This window comes from Chiloscyllium punctatum, chromosome 12 (assembly GCF_047496795.1).
Source record: "Chiloscyllium punctatum isolate Juve2018m chromosome 12, sChiPun1.3, whole genome shotgun sequence".
Taxonomy (NCBI): Eukaryota; Metazoa; Chordata; class Chondrichthyes; order Orectolobiformes; family Hemiscylliidae; genus Chiloscyllium; species Chiloscyllium punctatum.
Genome location: NC_092750.1, coordinates 30,685,908 through 30,705,917, shown reverse-complemented (window position 1 = coordinate 30,705,917; position 20,010 = coordinate 30,685,908).

Sequence of the window (20,010 nt, the reverse complement as noted above, 5' to 3'; positions counted from 1 at the left end):
GCACATGATGAGGCTATGTCTATTGAATTTGTAGATTAATATACTTGCACATTATTTCTAGTCTTCAAATAAGTAAAACCTAATTGTAGTTCACCAATTGTGTGTGATTCAGGAAAGAATGATTTTAACCCTGTATTCCCTTTATAGGCCAGAGAAGCTCAGGTTTCTTTGCTTAAATATGTATTTCTTGATAGCTTATAAATCAAACTTTAGTCCAAGAGACGATGGTTCCTTACCATTTCGACAGATAACAGGTTTCCAATCAAAAGGTTTCATATTTACTCTCCCACATCTCTAACTAATAGTATTATTCATTTGTATTAGCCAATCGTTATCATAACATGTTCACTTCTAACTGTTAAGTGCTACATACTTGTGATTACTTGTGAAATCCTATTTCACCCCTTTCAATGTGTTTACATAAAGTTGCTATAAACACAACATATCCCAAGGTCTCTCAGTTCCTGTACTCTACCTTAGAAATTTACCTTCTGTTTTGTTGGTCCTTCCCCTTGAAATGTGTCATCTTTGATAATGAATTAGCAGCTCACTTTACAATCCTTATGATTTTTCCCACTTTACCTCCCAGTACCAGTATATTGAGTAAACATCCAAGAGTGCACTAGCACCCATTGAAGCTGAGATGCTGACTGTTGATGACCCCTGCACTACACCTTTCCCTTTAATGGATTAGTGGTGCTGGAAGAGCACAGCAGTTCAGGCAGCATCCAAGGAGCAGGAGAATCAACATTTTTGGCAAAAGCCCTTCATCAGGAATGAGGAACTCTTGACTCTAGCCTCCAGCATCTGCAGTCCTCACAGCCGTGAACAATAAATGACAAAACTCCTGGCTAATATCTTTCATGGACTGACTTCTCATGACGTCCCAGATTTGATTGTTCTAGACCCACAGTGCTTACTGAGGCACACTCCTTGGACTGTAGTAATGCAGGCATCTTGCCTGTGATAACCTAGACAGCTGACTGAGCAAGACCAAGCCCCTGGACTGATTTCAGAGGTTGCCCTTTATTAACTGTGCTGACAGCCCTTGACTGAAGATTACTCCCTTTAGACCACGAGACATGGCCATTTGGTTGAACCACATCTACACTCACTGCCCAGGCTGCTGGCATGATGCCAGTATGAGATTGAGCTGGCATGGTGATGTACAGTATGTTACGACACTGGGTAAACCCCTCTGCTAATTTAAACCGACACACACAAGCTCATCTCGCGCCGTGGTCTATTAAATTTTGAGAGGCAACGAACTATCCCAGACTTCAGTATTTAAAGTAAAAATTAAATACTGAAGTCGGACCAACCAACCCAACCACCCCGTGACTCAACACTTAAACTCCCCCTCCCATTCCACCAAAGACATGCAGGTCCTTGGACTCCTCCATCGCCAGACCATAGCAACATGACGGCTAGAGGAAGAGCGCCTCATCTTCCGCCTAGGAATCTTCCAACCACAAGAGATGAACTCCGATTTCTCCAGTTTCCTCATTTCCCATCCCCCTACCTTGTCTCAGTCCCAACCCTCGAAATCAGCACCACCTTCCTAACCTGCAATCTTCTTCCTGACCTTTCCGCCCCCACCCCCACTCCGGCCTATCATCCTCACCTTATCACCCTCACCTTAACCTCCTTCCACCTATCGCATTTCCAACGCCCCTCCCCCAAGTCCCTCCTCCTTACCTTTTATCTTAGCCTGCTTGGCACACTTTCCTCATTCCTGAAGAAGGGGTCATGCCCGAAACGTCGATTCTCCTGCTCCTTGGATGCTGCCTGACCTGCTCAGCTTTTCCAGCAACACATTTTCAGCTATTCATATACCCATCCAAATGTCTTTTAAATGTTGTAATTGTACCAGCCTCCACCACTTCCTCTGGCAGCTCATCCATACTCGTACCACCCTATGTGTGAAAAAGTTGCCCCTTAGGCCTCTTTCATATCTTTCCCCTCTCACCCTAAACCTATGCCCTCTAGTACTGGACTCCCTGACCCCAGGGAAAAAACTTTACCTATTTACCCTATCCATGTCCCTCATAATTTTGTAAACTTCTATAAGGTCACCCCTCAGCCTCTGACGCTCCAGGGAAAACAGCCCCAGCTTGTTCAGTCTCTCCCTGTAGCTCAAATCCTCCAACCTTGGCAACATTCTTGTAGATCTTTTCTGAACCTTTTCAAGTTTCACAACATCTTCCTGATAGGAAGGAGACCAGAATTGCACACAATATTCCAACAGTGACCTAACCAATGTCCTGTACAGCCGCAACATGACCTCCCAACTCCTGTAATCAACAAATACTCTGACCAATAAAGGAAAGTATACCAAACACCTTCTTCACTATCCTATCTACCTGTGACTCCACTTTCAAGGAGCTATGAACCTGCACTGCATGGTCCCTTAGTTCAGCAACACTCCCTAGGACCTTACCATTAAGTGTATAAGTCCTGCTAAGATTTGCTTTCCCAAAATGCAGCACCTCGCATTTATCTGAATTAAACTCCATCTGCCACTTCTCAGCTCATTGGTCCATCTGGTCAAGATCCTGTGGTAATCTGAGGTAACCCTCTTCACTGTCCACTACATCTCCAATTTTGGTGTCATCTGAAAAATTATAACTTTTCTTAGGGATGGGTATCTTTCAGAGAGCTATTCTACCAGCAGTCTGTACTTGTGAGTGCTCTTTGCAGTTCTCCCCCAATTGTTCAAAATGTCCGGTTTTATACCCATAAACTTAAGATCATTTCATTGGTTTGATGTCATCCCAAACAGTAAAATTCGAATTTGATCGGATTTTGGTATCTGGGGCATAATATAAAATGGCCGAATTTGGATTTGTTTTTGTTCCACAGGAACACAATCCAGCTATTTGTTTCAAGCAAATTTTACATTTTTAAATTGTTCAGCACACTCAGTGCTTTCAGTCGGTCCTTGCCAGCTTCCCCTCTCTTAAAAGTGCAGTACACACCTACACTTTCGCAACAAGTAAAATGTCCTTCCCTTCACTGATCACTGCAGACAACATGCTTAGCTACTTGGTTTTGTGTCTGGGGTTTAAAATTGCCAGCGTAAATGTACGTAGCATTAAAGCGGCTACGCGATGTGTTTCAACGCTGGCCTTCCTGGCCAACGTCAAAGCCGATATCCTGTTTCTGCAGGAGTGTGGGATACCGCACCTCAGCAGTTACAGGAGATGGTCGAGCTGGTGGGCCCACGGGCCGTCAGTGTGGTCGGGGGGCAACGATAGCCGCGCCTCCGGCCTGGGTATCCTGTTGCGGGGAGGCAACTTCACCATCTCCGAGGTTAAGGAGGTGGTGGGCGGGCGCCTCCTCGTCGCGGATGTTAAATACAGAAACGCTCCCGTGAGACTAATCAACGTGTACGCCCCAGTGGGTAAGAGTGAACGGTTGGCCGTCCTGCAACAGCTTCCACTGCTGCTGGCTACGTCCAGGCCGGTCATTCTGGCCGGAGACTTCAACTGCATCATTGATGCTGATGGACGATCCGGCGGGGGGGACAGTAAACCGGACGCTACATCCAGGGCCCTGATGGAAACGGTCAAAGACGCCAAGCTACACGACGTCTTCAGCGCCCCTGCAGACGGAGCGCAGCGTAGATACACCTGGTCACGGGCAGACGGGTCTATCCGCTCAAGGATAGATTACCTGTTTGTGTCCCGAACGCTCTCGGTCAGATCCACCGACGTCAAGCCGGTGTTCTTCTCTGACCACTGCCTCCTGCTGGCCGACTGTCACCTACAGGACGAACAGCGGGCGGGCAAGGGAACGTGGAAACTGAACACTAAGCTGTTGACCCCGGGAAACATCGAAGAGCTCAAGAGGGATTACGCAGGTTGGAGAACCGTGAAGCCCCTCTTTGAGTCTCCAGCGGACTGGTGGGAAACGGTAAAAGGGAACATCAAGAGGTTCTTTATCCTCAAAGGTGTCCAGGAGGCGAGAGAGAGGCGGGGAAAACTGTCCCAGCTCCAGGAAAGTATGCAGAACCTGCTCCTGCTGCAGACGATGGGGGTGGATGTCACGGAGGACCTCAAGGAGGTGAAGGGCCAGCAAGCCTCGCTCTTTGCCTCGGAGGCCTCCAGGATAATCTTCCGGTCCAGGGTCCGCTCGGTGGAGCAGGACGAGACGTGCTCACGTTTCTTCTTCCAGAAGGTGCACAAAGAGAGCTCCGTGCTCAGCAGCCTGAAGAAAGAAGATGGCTCGGTAACGTCATCTCAGGCTGACGTCATGAGGATCAGCAAATCCTTCTACGCCAGCCTGTATGACTCGAAGCCGACCGACAGCGCGGCCTCCCAGTCGTTCCTGTCCTCTATCAGGGAGGTCCTAGATGACGGAACACGAGAGAGGCTGGACCAGCCGCTATCTCTGGATGAACTGACCAAGGCCCTCGAGTCCTTCGAAAAGAATAAAACTCCCGGAAGCGACGGCTTACCGGTCGAGGTTTATTCCGCTCTTTGGGACTTGATCGGCCAGGACCTGCTGGAGGTGTATGTCAGTATGCTCCGGGCAGGTACCATGAGTGAATCCATGAGGAAAGGCATCATCACCCTCGTCTACAAGCGGAAGGGGGAGAGGGAGGAAATTAGAAATTGGAGACCGATCTCACTGTTAAATGCAGACTACAAAATCCTGTCAAAGGTCATCGCCAACCGGGTCAGGTCTGCTCTGGGATCGGTGATCCACCCGGACCAAACCTGTGCTGTACCGGGCAGGAAGATCTCTGAGAGTCTCGCACTCCTCAGGGATACGATCGCCTACGTGCAGGACAGGGGGGTGGACACCTGCCTCATCAGCCTGGACCAGGAGAAAGCCTTTGACAGGATATCGCATACATATATGAGGGATGTCCTCTCCAAAATGGGCTTTGGGGAGGGAATCGGAAATTGGATCAGACTGCTCTACACCAACATTGTCAGTGCAGTCTCAATCAATGGGTGGGAATCAGATAGCTTCCCTGTAAGATCTGGAGTCAGGCAGGGATGCCCCCTCTCACCCGCCTTGTTTGTGTGTTGCATAGAGCCATTTGCCGAATCCATCAGGAAGGATGCGAGCCTGAGAGGGGTGACTATTCCTGGCAGCGGGGGCCTGCAGGTTAAGGCCTCCCTGTACATGGATGACGTCGCTGTTTTCTGCTCGGATCCGCTGTCCGTGCACAGACTCGTGTGCATCTGCGACCAGTTCGAACGGGCCTCGGGGGCCAAGGTAAACCGAGGCAAGAGCGAGGCCATGCTCTTCGGGAACTGGGCCGACCAATCCTCTATCCCCTTCACCGTCAGGACTGACCACCTGAAGGTGCTGGGTATTTGGATCGGGGGGGCTGGGGCGTGCGCCAAGACCTGGGAGGAGCGGATCAGAAAGATGAGACAGAAACTAGGCAGATGGGGGCAACGGTCGCTCTCCATCGCGGGAAAAAACCTGGTCATCAGGTGTGAGGTCCTCTCAGTATTGCTATATGTGGCACAGGTCTGGCCTATCCCCAGGACCTGTGCCGCCGCAGTCACCCGGGCCATCTTCCAATTCATTTGGAGATCAAAGATGGACCGGGTCCGAAGAGACTCAATGTACAAAGACCGGTGCAATGGGGGAAAAAACACGCCCAATGCCACCCTCACCCTGATGGCCACCTTTGTGTGTGGCTGCATCAAGCTGTGCGTGGATCCCCGGTACGCAAACACCAAGTGTCACTACGTACTGAGGTTCTACCTGTCCCCGGTGTTGCGAAGGATGGGCCTGGCCTCGCTGCCGCGGAACGCTCCGAGTAGTTGGACCGTTCCGTATCACCTGTCCTTCGTGGAGAAATTTATGAGGAAAAACACCTTTGACCACAAGTCCATCAGGAAGTGGTCAGCACGTAGCGTCCTTGAGACCCTTCGGGAAAAGGAGAGGGCGGATCCTGTCGAGCGGTTCCCTGAGCAGACTGTCAAAGCCATTTGGCAGAATGCCTCATCGCCAGAACTTTCCAACAAGCACCAAGACGTGGCTTGGCTGGTGGTGAGAAGGGCTCTGCCTGTGAGATCCTTTATGCACGCCCGGACTCTCTGCCGCACCGCACGCTGCCCTCGAAGTGGCTGCGGGGGGGACGAGACTGTCACACACCTCCTTCTGGAATGTGCCTATGCAGAGGAAGTCTGGAGAGGAATGCAGTGGTGCTTGTCGAGGTTCGTCCCGAGCAGCGCCGTGACGCGGGACTCCGTGCTCTACGGCCTGTTCCCCGGGACTCACACCGAGAGGAACATTAACTGCGCCTGGAGGATCATCAACTCGGTGAAGGACGCTCTCTGGGCGGTCCGAAACCTGTTGATCTTCCAGCTGAAGGAGTTAACCCCGACCGAGTGTTGCAGACTGGCACATTCCAAGGTCCAAGACTACGTGTTGAGGGACGCGCTGAAGCTTGGGGCAGCTGCCGCCAAGGCGCGGTGGGGAAAGACCACCGTGTAAGATCGGCCTGCCGAAAGAAGAACAGGGGGCCCATACAGACGTTTTTTTGGGCTCTGCTGATGCCTCAGCCAAATATATGTATATATACAAGATTGAAAAAATGCACAGGATTGTAAAGGACAAGAATAAAGTCGAATCTGTGTTTGTAAATATGGACATATGTATGGCATGATCCAATGTACAGACCATCAAATCATTTATGAATAAAGTATATTTTTGAAATAAAAAAAAAACTTGGTTTTGTGTCTGCACTAAAAGGCAAGATAGATGTACTGTGTTCAAGTTCCAGCTGAGTAGATGCTGGATAAAAAGGAAAGGTATCTCAATGCAAGGATGCCGTGTGTACTAGGTACGCTCAGAATGAGGGAAGGCTAAAGGCAAGCGAGGGTCCCCGAGATGCTCCCTGGTTGAATGTCTTCCTCTGTGTAAACTATTAGACTTCGCTGTATTGGCATCTATCTGCCAAATTTTGACCCACACATACATTTTATGAAACTCAGTAAAGAGAACAGAATACTGAGGAATTCAAATAGCAGGCACTAGGACAACTTTGAGGGTTTCAGTGATTTGTTTTTCTGTATTTTAAATTTCATTTCATAAATTCATGTTCATTTAATTTATGTTTAGCTGCTCTAAAGTAAAATTTGTTTCTAAGAATTTCTGTATTCGCTATCTTAGCTATGGGCTGATTTCAAGTTCTAATAATCAAATAATTAGTTACAAAAGTGGACCAATCACTTTCTTTCTGATTAGCGATGCTTCTTCAGCGCATTTAGGTCTTGCATAAATCACAATAATGGAAAGAATGTAAATTGGCCAAAAGTGCAGACTTTAATCTCATTGGGAGTTTCACTTTGAGATGAGATTAGACAGTGAATTTGAGACTCCCTGTACTGAGAATTAAATATCCTTAGGCAGCTTATTGCCTCCTTGGCTCTCTCTGTATTATTCTTCATATCCTGAATTTTCTGCTGCTGCCTGTTGAAGTCACATTCTGGAGGGTGTGATCCACAATGCCCTTGTTATCTGAGTTTTGTTTCTCAAAGGTAAAGACTGTGTCCTCCAGAGACTCTGTTTTCTGATTGTGCTGCTCTGGATACACTGATGGCCCATGGGCCAGTGTACTTTAATCCACCTGAACCCCAAGAACTCACCATATTGCTACATCTGTAATGCTTTGTGCCTAACTTGAAATGACTAGGACTGGGAAAGGGCTACTGGCCTCGCCAAAATGGTGTTGCAAACCTGATTCCAGAAGTCCCACCCCCCCAAAACTGGCAAAGTCATTGTAAACCACCACTCTTCCCCACATGAACAATCAGATCAGCCATGATTTTATTAAATGGTGGAGCAGATTTTGAGGGGATAAATGGTCTACTCCTATTCCTGGTATAATTTGTATATTGTAGATTGCACATCCATGCTTCACAGAAATAGCTGTACATTGAAAAGTCTAGCTGCCTTCAAACTGATCCAATTCTCATGAATGGAAAGTCCAAAGAACTTTCTGAACATGGAAGACAGGGTCTAAAGTTGCCTCAGCTTTTTGAAGAGTTCGGATATTCTTGTGGTTCGGTCCAGATACCCCTTTGGGACAGGGTAAGTTGCAATTGGGAGAGGCCAAGTGTTGTTTAACTCCCTATATAAACAAGAATTTGTGTTTATAGGCCACAACAAAAACTTAGGTTAGATTCACTTAGCTGTGAATTGAACTATGAACCAAGTCACCCCACTGTAATAATGCTGGGTTGTAGTCATGCAACAATAAGCCTATAAATATGGCCCCCAGATTTATGTCAATAGGTAGATTGAAATAATAGGCACTGATTATGGTTAAATTGCAGACTTTTTATTAGACAGGAGACTTAAAAGCCTTGAGTTTCTTCACTTTTTATAGACAGTCATGCCCATGATGAATACTGGGTGAGTTGACATGGAAGGTGTAAAGGCAAAGAGAGGGGACCAGTTGTTGGCATTGTTAGTATAGTTGGTATGAGAGCTCATGTAGATGGGTAGAGGAGCATATGTTGACATAAGGAGTGTGGGCACTTGCAGATCAGAGGGAATGAGGCAGCATAAGTTGCCATGGATGTGACAAGGGGCAATGTGCAGAGGGTGAAGGGTATGGGCTGCTTTTTATTTTCCTGTTTCATTGCCAACTTTAGCAAACTCATGTGTCTGCCTTTGCACTTTTTCCAAGGTTGATGGCTAGGACTCTTGTTAACTCTAAACCCTCCATACCCCAGGGTGAAAACCTGACCTATTGGGCCTCTTTCTCCCTGGTAGAGATTGCAGAGTTGGGACTTTCCCTGACGCTGCGCTCCTGACTAGAATAAATATCCTCGTCCTAGCGTAATCCTAAACTTACTGGCAGTAAATATTTGCAACAATAAAACTTCACGTATGCGTTTCCTATAAGAATTAACCAGAGGGGAATTTAAATTTGGCAGTCATGGGCCATTCTCACACTTGATACACGTGAAAAAATTGTCTTGAAATTTGTGGCATCTAATGGGTTTAAAAATGCAGACTCATTGAAGCATCCTATTCCATATGCATATAAGAAATGGCACTACCAGGATATCTGCACCATGAGCTTATGCCACTGTATCAACAATTCCACCACAGCATCAGCATAGCCATATTGTAAAGATACACTCTGTTTTTCTAGAATTCCAAAGTAGCTCCCCCAGTAGATTCACTTTGCTGAAATTCAGATCTGTTTTATTTTGCCCATTACAAAGTACTCGCATTAGCAAGTGGACATCAGATTGTATGAAATGTGGAATTTCCTTCCATTATTACAGTTTTTTTTAAGCAAAATGGCTTGGCTGGTGATTTTGCTGACAGAAAGATGGCGAATCCTACCAAAGTTAATCACTGTTCATACTGGGATTCCTCGACAAACCAATCATGCTTTCAAATATCTGTTAGAAAGCTGATATATATTAATTTTTCGGGTAGCTTTAAAAAGGGAATCAACATCAATCTAAAACCTGACAACTGCAATGTGGGTCCCCTGCACAAACTAATCTCCAGTTTGTGAAAGTTACTTTAATTATATAAATTAAATGCAATATGGTTACCTCAGTCTTGTAACCTGTTTCAAATTATTTATCGGGACAGACATCCAGTTACTTCAAAACAAGGGACTGTTGTCTTGGGATGCCTGACTTTGATTCTGATGAATGATTTGTGATCCTTTTCATGTTGTATGGGACATTGTTGTATTTGTGTTTTACAGTTTGAGGCCACCATACATTCAACAAGCTATCAAAATCAAATTGGCCCTAAGCATTTATTAATATCTCCTAGTTTAGGAACTGGGATTCCATGGCCTTGATTTCAAACAATGTATGGGGTTGTAGTACGTACATAATCCTTACAAACATTGAATTCTTTTGAAAAAAAAGGTTATGGTGAACAGAGTTTAAAATGTCCACAAAAATTAGGGCCATTAATGGGAGATTAAACTTCATGAAAGGGAGCTTTTGTATAACACAGTTTGAGTCATGTAACTGCAACATAAACCTGTATACAAGTTTGTAACACTCAGGCTGTATGGGGTCTTGTCAAGCGAAGACTAACACACATCCTTTCAAACAAAACATTTTAACCAGGTTTTACTGATACCTATGCTTGTTAATGCAACTGTCGAATACAGCAGTATGTCTTTCCATCAGACTGCCCATGTATTAGTTTTTAACCAAAAAAATGTGCATATGAGAGACATGGCACATTTTAGTTATTGCTAATTGAATAAATGCACACTAAACACTTTTCTGCAACATCAAGACAGCATAGTTTCATGAAAATATGCTTGGCAATTTTGTTTTGTCTTGTCAAGATAGGTAAGAAGAGACAGAAGAACTATAAAAAACCAGCACCAGAAATGTGATTTGCAATGCACATTCTACAGATGAAACATCTCAGCAAATTAGGTAACTAAATAATTGTTTAAAGTGCCAGTACTAGAGAAATCTTAAATGACTTAAGTGGGCATTTACCTAAAGCAAGATGGAGGTTGTTTAAGTAAACAAATGAGGTCCTATTTCTACTGTAGGATCCCACTAATAAGTTTTGAAAGGTGAAATAGACAAGTTATACATGGTGAGAGTGAGGACTGCAGATGCTGGAGATCAGAGCTGCAAATGTGTTGCTGGAAAAGCGCAGCAGGTCAGGCAGCATCCAAGGAGCAGGAGAATCGACATTTCGGGCATGAGCCCTTCTTCAGGAATGAGGAAAGTGTGTCCAGCAGGCTAAGATAAAAGGTAGGGAGGAGGGACTTGGGAGAGGGGCGTTAGAAATGCGATAGGTGGAAGGAGGTCAAGGTGAGGGTGATAGGCCAGAGTGGGGGTGGGGGTGGAGAGGAAGAAGATTGCAGGTTAGGAAGGCGGTGCTGAGTTCGAGGGACTTGACTGAGACAAGGTGGGGGGAGGGGAAATGAGGAAACTGGAGAAATCTGAGTTCATCCCTTGTGGTTGGAGGGTTCCTAGGCGGAAGATGAGGAGTTCTTCCTCCAACTATCGTGATGCTATGGTCTGGCGATGGAGGAGTCCAAGGTCCTGCATGTCCTTGGTGGAGTGGGAGGAGGAGTTGAAGTGTTGAGCCACGGGGTGGTTGGGTTGGTTGGTCCAGGTGTCCCAGAGGTGTTCTCTGAAACGTTCCGCAAGTAGGTGGCCTGTCTCCCCAATATAGAGGAGGCCACATCGGATGCAGCGGATGCAATAAATAATGTGTGTGGAGGTGCAGGTGAATTTGTGGTGGATATGGAAGGATCCCTTGGGGTCTTGGAGGGAAATAAGGGGGGAGGTTTGGGCGCAAGTTTTGCATTTCTTGCGGTTGCAGGGGAAGGTGCAGGGAATGGAGGTTGAGTTGGTGGGGGGTGTGGACCTGATGAGGGAGTCACGGAGGGAGTGGTCTTTTTGGAATGCTAATGGGGAGGGGAGGGAAATATATTCCTGGTGGTGGAGTCCGTTTGGAGGTGGTGGAAATGACGGCGGATGATACGCTGTATATGGAGGTTGGTGGGGTGGTAGGTGAGGCCAGTGGGGTTCTGTCCTGGTGGCGGTTGGATGGGCGGGGCTCAAGGGTGGAGGAGCAGGAAGTGGAGGAGATGCGGTGGAGGGCATCGTCGATCACGTCTGGGGGGAACTTGCGGTCTTTGAAGAAGGAGGCCACCTGGGTTGTACGGTATTGGAACTGGTCCTCCTGGGAGCAGATGCGGCAGAGACGAAGGAATTGGGAATATGGGATGGCGTTTTTACAGGGGGCAGGGTGGGAATAGGTGTAGTCTAGGTAGCTGTGGGAGTCGGTCGGTTTATAGTAAATGTCCGTGTTGATTTGGTCGCCCGAGATACAAATGGAAAGGTCTAAGCAGGGGAGGGAGGAGTCTGAGACGGTCCAGGTGAATTTGAGATCGGGGTGGAAGGTGTTGGTAAAGTGGATGAACTGTTCAACCTCCTTGTGGGAGCACGAGGCAGCGCTGATACAGTCATCGATGTAGCGGAGGAAAAGGTGGGGGTTGGTGCCAGTGTAGCTGCGGAAGATGGACTGTTCCACATACCCTATGAAGAGGCAGGCATAGCTGGGGCCCATGCGGGTGCCCATGGCTACTCCTTTGGTTTGGAGGAAGTGGGAGGATTGGAAAGAGAAGTTGTTCAGGGTGAGGACCAGTTCAGTCAGTCGAAGGAGGGTGTCAGTGGAAGGGTACTGGTTGGGTCAGCGGGAAATGGAGAAGCGGAGGGCTTTGAGGCCTTTGTGATGGGGGATGGAGGTGTATAGGGACTGGAAGTCCATGGTGAAGATAAGGCGTTGGGAACCGGGGAAGCGAAAATCATGGAGGAGGTGGAGGGCATGCGTGGTGTCCCGAACATAGGTGGAGAGTTCTTGGATGTAGTTCAAGAAGACAGCTTACCATACCACAGGTAGACAAGCAGGAGGCTGGGAGAACACAGCAAGCCAGGCAACACCAGAAGGGTTACAACTGAAATGTTGACTTTTCCACCTCCTGATGCTGCCTGGCTTGCTGTGTTCTTCCAGCCTCCTTGTCTACCTTGGATTTAAGCATCTGTAGTTTTTTTTTTGTCTCTTACCACACCACAGGAGCAGTAAGAAATAGTCAAACAATACAAGCCCAGCCAGTGAGACTCGCATCCCATGAATAAGTAAAGACCAGTTTAAGGTTCTGATGAAAATTCTCCCCCTAAAGCTTATCCTATTTTTTTCTGTATCTATTTTAATTCAAATTTGCTGCATCTATTTTCATCTCTTTGCCATCTTTTATCCAACTGATCACCCAATAAGCATCAATTAACGTTTTTTTTCCCAACAGAAGACTTATTGCCTGAGTAATATCATTTTTGTGGCTCATGGGTAGTTTAAGATTTAACATACTCCCTTGTACTAATACAGTGCCTCTTGATTACGTTGCAATATCATTTCTGGCAGTGTCCTTGAGATTACTGATCAAACAAGTTAGTGGCTGGAAATAATTAAAAACGTTTTGTGTGGTATGTCACTTGCTCATATACTCATCTGTAACTGAAAATTCTACCCGATCATTGATATTTTAGTGAATCAACAAAATTCATTTCAATGATTTTTGAAATTTATGTAAATATAGGATTTGAGTAAGTGCATGTAACACAGTGACAGTTAATTATGTTAACTTCTGCAATTAGTAATTTCTTAACATATTAATCACAGAAGCTAGCTGCAATTAATATTAGTACTTATTTACAAATTGACAAAACTATTTCGTTCTGTGATATTGAGTTGTCAATTTGCAGCATCCTATCTCTTTGACTTGTCTGAAAATGAGGTAATAAAGGCAGAAGATATTGGAAATGCTTCGTAGTTTAGTCAGCAACTGTCCACTCATTGTCTAATCACAGTTAGCTCAAATCCAGAGATATATCTGTGCTTCTCTTACACATCCTTGATTTTAATTTCACTGACATTGGCTGCTGAGTTGTAACCGCCCAACACTGGAATTTCCTCACAAAACCTCTGTACCTCTCCACCTTCCTATTTGCCTCTAAGATGCCTCTTAAAACCCACCACCTTGACTGAGCTTACATTCATCCTCGCATTCAATGCTGTGGCTTGGAATCAAGTTTTGCTTTATAATGTTCCCATGAAATACCTTGAGGTATTTTACTCTGCTGAAGGAGCTATGTAAATACAAATTCTTGTTGGGAGAGAAACAATGTTGGCAGGGATTCACCATGGGCATTAGGACATTGATGCCAGAATGGGTAGAATGTGGATGCAGCTGGCCTAATCTTTGAGCTGGCAGTTTACTGAGGCTACTGGGATGGCCTTTCCAGCCAATTGCTCCCTGTTAGAGAAATGGTGCCTCTGACTAGTTGAGATAATTGCCCCTGATAGGGGCATTAATTATTAAATTGGCTTCCTGCCTCTGCTTAGAGTGGAGTCAATCTGCATCTAGACCTGCCTTGGGAAACATCTCCAGCAGCAGGAATGCACTTGGAGCCATCCGGACTGGAATTTATGCTACTTTCCTGGTCAGCCCTGACTTCTATCCTGGAGCTGGAAAATATCCTGCCCAAATATTGTACACATTAACTCTGTTTCACCTGTCTCAGACTTGTTTAGCATATTCAGTTTGGATTTCTGATATCTAGCAAGTGTAACACATTGCTCCTGAAAATGTTGAATCACTGAGTCCATAAATGACTGTAGTTCCTTTCCTTCTGGAAGCTGTGGATCGGGAAACAAGATTTGATGAACAATCCTCAGGCTGGGAATCCAGAGTAATAGAAGAATTGACAGCTTATCACATCGAGAGAATCAGGTTTGGTTTTTATTTAAAAACCCAACTAATTGTGATCCAGGCTAAGTTTAAATTCCAGTGGTCTTAGATAATAATGCTCAAAACACGTTGCTTAGATGTGGATAAAGGATCACAAAGAGATGAGTTAGGGGAGATAAAAAGCTTGGCTCAGTTCATAGATGATGCCTGCAATGTTTTGCTTCTAGCTGATACCATACAGTGAGGAGTGCAGTGAAGGAATGATATTGGATACTGGAGGAGGTGATAATAATGACAGTAACAGCAGCAACACCAGGATGTGCAAAATGAGAGATTTGTATTTGATATAGCTAAAACAACACCAATAGAGGTAAATGTTCATAGCAAAAAGCAGTTCAGATGTAAAATATAAAGTAATTTTTAAACTTTTTAGGATTGAAACTTCTGACTACTGTTGGATTGCTACGACACGTAACGTTGCTACGTCAAAAATATGGAACACCCCTGCTTTCAGAGCCCTTCCTTATCGCACAACATCATCAGGGAATCAAAACCACACCATCTTTTTTAAAGCACCAACTGCCATATTCTGGGACATTTTCACTTATTCAGCTAAACATTAACATGCTTTGGAATATTTAACCGGCTGTTTGGTGTGTTAATGCATGGCTGTAAGTGAGGAAAGTAAGGAAAAGGGTAGTATATGCTAGTTTGGCAGCTGGTAGGTAGCAGGAAAGAAGTGGAGGGATTGGGTCAGGTCTAACTGGGGGAATTCAGAGGGTCTGGGGCAGTCAGTGTTATGGTATTAGAGTCAGGAGGCTGTTTGGAGGTGTGGGGGCGTTGGAAAGTCAGTGTGAAACTCGGAGTATTGAGGTTGGTTTGGAATGGACTGCAAGTTGAATAGGGTCACTGGAGTGTCGAAGGGGATTGTGGGGGTATGAGGGTTTAATTGAATAGTTACCCATGCACTAAAAGATTTCTGTCCTCAATTCTTGGGCAACAATGCAGATAAATGGGTCATATCTCTCTGAAATCTCCAAACCAATCTCACATTCACCATTTCAAAAGTTCCTGGGACCTGGAGAAGCTCCCATTAGTAGTTTTAAACATGTTGGGCAATTCCTGTGCAGTCAGTACAATGGGACCGCTGAATAGTCTCTACAGGCATCCTTTGTGATACATCCAAGCTTTGACCTAGAGACTGGAAGAATCAGGGCCGTTATCTTTTAACTTTTGAGTCATTTGTGACTAATTATTCATTCATCTTTACACAACTCAAATCAGTTACATGCCCAGTTTATTGTGTCCAGTGAGTCAGCAGTAACTTTATTTAAAACCCAATTAAATGTGATCCAGGTGAAACCTGAATTCCAATGATTTTTATAATAATGCTCAAAGCACTTTATTTAGAAAAAAAAATTAATGATAACGGAAGAATGCCTGGAAAAAAGTCTAATCTCTAATACCTTAGCCATGAGCTCCTTTTTTTTTTGAAAATCTTTGTTAAGAAAATGTACTGTGATGGAAAAATGATGAATTATTAAGCAACACCCGAGCCCATCCTGTGGAGCTTTGCATCTCTGAGCAGACATATAAGGTATGTGCTTCCAAGATTTGACAGTGCATCCAGTTTGACCAATATAGAACAAGAATCAAATAAACAAGACATTGTAATTCTGTCCCACTTTATTACTCAAGGCTGCTTTTATGGATGGAAGGTTTTTGTTAACTCTTACAACAGTCCTTTTATATAGCACCATGTGTATATACATAAATGGGTGTGCATATTTAACAGCTGTAGTAATAGTTTACCGTCATTGCTTGTATTTTAAATGTACATTTGCGAAATCGTTAACATTCAAAATCGCTTTTAAATGTATTTTAAATATTTCTCTCCAGTGAGTAAGCTTCTATATCATTATTACTTAGGGATGTTACCTGGTAATGATAGCAATTCAGCCTGTGGATTTGATACACCTTCTGATCAGGATTACAAAGCTGTCAACAGTTTGATTGAGTTACAGTATTTAATAATGTCTGTTATGATGGGATTGAATCAACTTCTTGGGATTTATATTTTTCAGTTTAGTTCTGACCTTTTTTTGGTTGTTTGTGTTTTGGGATACATTGTGATGCTTGCAATTTATCCAGTTTCAGAAGGCATTCTTGTGAATTGCAGCTTAGCTTTGAATGAGAGAGTTTTAGTAGGATCTTATCTATTTGTTTCAAAGTTTGAACCAGAAATTGAAACACAGCAGGGGATCCAGACATTAACTCATTGAAAATTGGTAATGAGTACCAGCGGTGAAGAAACATGTCTTAAAGTTACGATGTTTTTGCAATGGGTTCAATGTTATGATTTGTTATGACTTGTTTTGCAGTTATGTATTTAAAATCAGAGGTGCCACCTGTTGGGATTGGATAATAAGCCAACAGGACTATAAATATCCCTTGAGAATAAAATGTCTACCTATACACTTGCTTTTGTCCAACAGTGGCAGAGGAAGAAGATTTAATGCACTTTGTTTTAAATTCCTTTCATATCTGAACAGATGTTATAACCAATTATGGTGTCTCCTTTCCCAGGCAATGCTCACTGATGTGTGTGCTCCTTCAAGATTTAAACCCTGTGAGCTTGAAAGCAACCAAAAGCTAGTCACCCACAAGGTGACTGAATCCCAATTATTTTGGTAAATAAGGTTGGTGATCACAGATAGCTCCACTGAAATATAATGTTGTGGTGATTGCAGAGACCTTGCTGTAAGAAGAGCCAGACTGTGTATTACATATTCCTGGATATAGGTGTTCAATACAGATAAGAAAGGAGGAGAATGGTAGTAGTGTTGATTTTAAGAGCATTGAGGTGATGGAGAGAATATATTGCTGAGGGGCCATGGACAAAATCTAAGCAGAGCAAAGGGGCAAGAAATATGCAATCACATTACTCCTTTGAGGTCCAGGCCATAAACTAATAAGAAAGATGTACAGAAAAATGATGGCACCGAAATTGTTGGAAAGTGCAAGCATTGAGGCAGAATTGTTCTGTTTTTAGATCCAGTATTTTGTCAATTGAGATTCGTGGTGCTCTGTCCACTATGGCCTGAAGTGACCATTGTCACATGATCTTCTACTCTTCACCTCATTAATTATAGAAGTGTTAATCTTGGGATCCTTTCTCAGAAAGTCACACAGTTGGGAAGGTGGAAACCATTCCTTCAATGTTGTTGGGTCAAAATTCATTCTAAAAGTATTGTTATTATGAACAGTATTGTGGATCTACCCAGACCAAATGGATGCAATAGTCCATGAAGGCAGCTCACCAAAATGCCATCTAAGCTAGGCAGTTGCACAGCTGCTGGGAAACTCCACATAACTTTTGACATGCTGACAAACGGCTTTCACTTTTGGAAGCTGAGTACGGACTTTGGAAGTTCATGCTATGGCAGAATAAATGACAGGGAGCATTGTACCTCACCCTCATCTAGAACATAGAATATTACAGCATAATACAGGCCCTTTGGCCCTTGATGTTGTGCTGCCCTGTGAAACCAATCTGAAGCCAATTTAACCTACATTATTCTATTCTTGCCCATGTTTATCCAGTGTCTATTCAAATGCCCGTAAAGTTGGCATGTCTACAGCTATTGCAGGTAGTGTGTTTCATGCCCCTACTGCTCTGAGTAAAGAACTACCTCTGACATCTGTCTATACCTATCACCCCTCAATTTGAAGCTATGCCCCTTTGTGCCAGCCATCACTATACAAGGGAAAAGGCTCACTGTCCACCTGATCTAACCCTCTGGTTATCTTCTGTCTCAATTAAGTCACCTCTCAACCTTTTTCTCCCTAACGAAAACAGCCTCAAGTCTCTCAACCTTTCCTCGTAAGACTTTCCCTTCATACCAGGCAACATCCTAGTAAATTTCCTTTGAACCCTTTCCAAAGCTTGCCCATCCTTCCTATAATACGGTGACCAGAACTGTATGCAATTTTCCAAGGGCAGCTGCACCAGAGTTTTGTACAGCTGCAGCATGACTTCACAGTTCTGAAACTTGATCCCTCCATGAATAAAATCTAACACACTGTATGCCTTCTTAATAGCCCTATCAACCTGGGTGGCAACATTGAGGAATCTATGCATATGGACATCAAGATCTCTCTGCTCATCCACACTACCAAGAATCTTACCATTTGCACAGTACTCTGCATTACAGTCACTCCTTCTAAAGTGAATAATCTTACTTTTCTGCATTAAACTCCATTTGCCACCTCTAAGCCAAGCTCTGCAGCTTATCTATGTCCCTCTGTAACCGAACTTAGTATCGTTCGCAAATTTACTAACCTATCTTTCCATGCCCTCATCCAAGTCATTTATATAAATACCAAACAACAGTGGACCCAAAACAGATCCTTGCAGTACACTACAAGTAACTGAACTCCAGGATGAACATTTCCCATTAACCATCACCATCTGTCTTCTTTCAACTAACCAACTTCTGATCCAAACCACAAAATCGCTTTCAATCTCATGACTCCGTATTTTGTGCAGTAGCCTACCATGAGGAACCTTACACCCTTGTATCTCTTACAACCTTTTCCATCACATTTTACCCACAACTGAAGTAAGGCCCACATGTCTATAATTACCAGGGTTGCCTCTACTCCACTTCTTGAACAAGGGAACAATGTTTTGCTATTGTCCAGTCTTCTGGTACTGTTCATGTAAACAACGATGAGATAAAGATCAAAGCCAGAGATTCAGCATTCTCCTCCTGGCTTCCCAGAGAATACTAGGATAATTCCCATCCGGCCCAGGGGATTTATCTATTTTCACACTTCCCAGAATTTCTAACACCACCTCCTTGTGCACCTCAATCCCATCTAGTCTAGTAGCCTGTTTCTCAATATTCTTCTCGACAACATTGTCTTTTTCCAGTGTGAATACTGATGTAAAAATATTCATTTAGTACTTCCCTATCTCTTCTGACTCAATGCACAACTTCCCACTACTGTCGTTGACTGGCCCTAATCTTACTCTAGTCGTTCTTTTATCCTTCATATGCGTACAGAAAGCTTTGAGTTTTCCCTGATCCTATCTGCCAACAACTTCTCATGTCCCCTCCTCGCTCGTCTTAACTCTTTGTTTGGGTCTTTCCTGGCTACCTTCCTAACCTAAGCCACCTTTATCATCTTACAAGAAATTCAACTTCCTTAGTAAACCACGGCTCCTGCGCTTGACAACTTCCCCCCTGTTTGACAGGTATATACTTATCAGGACACATGGTAGCTGTTCTTTGAATAAGCTCCACATTTCTATTGTGCCCATCCCCTGCAATTTCCTTCCCCACCCTATGAAAAGCAATGTTCTCAAAAGCAACTAGGAATGGGCAATAAATGATGGCCTCTCCCACAATGTGGATATCTCATGAATGGATTAAAAACAAAGACCCATTTTCTACTGGTTCCTTGGGACCAGAATTCCAACCACTGGTGATGCTACGAGAGAAAGGAATACCTCTCATTTCCATCTTAAAAAGGATCCCTGTTTTTTTTTAAATTATGCCCCATCGTTCCAATCTTTCCCACAAGAGAAAACATCCTCTTAAGATCAACTTTTTAACTTTTTTCAGTTATGTTTTTTTGCTGGTTCTTAGTCTATCCAATATTATAACCTACAAGTAACATTCTCAGAATTGTATAATATTCCTTTCAATTTGATGATATGTAGATGCTGGTGTTGGACTGGGGTGGACAAAGTTAAAAATCAT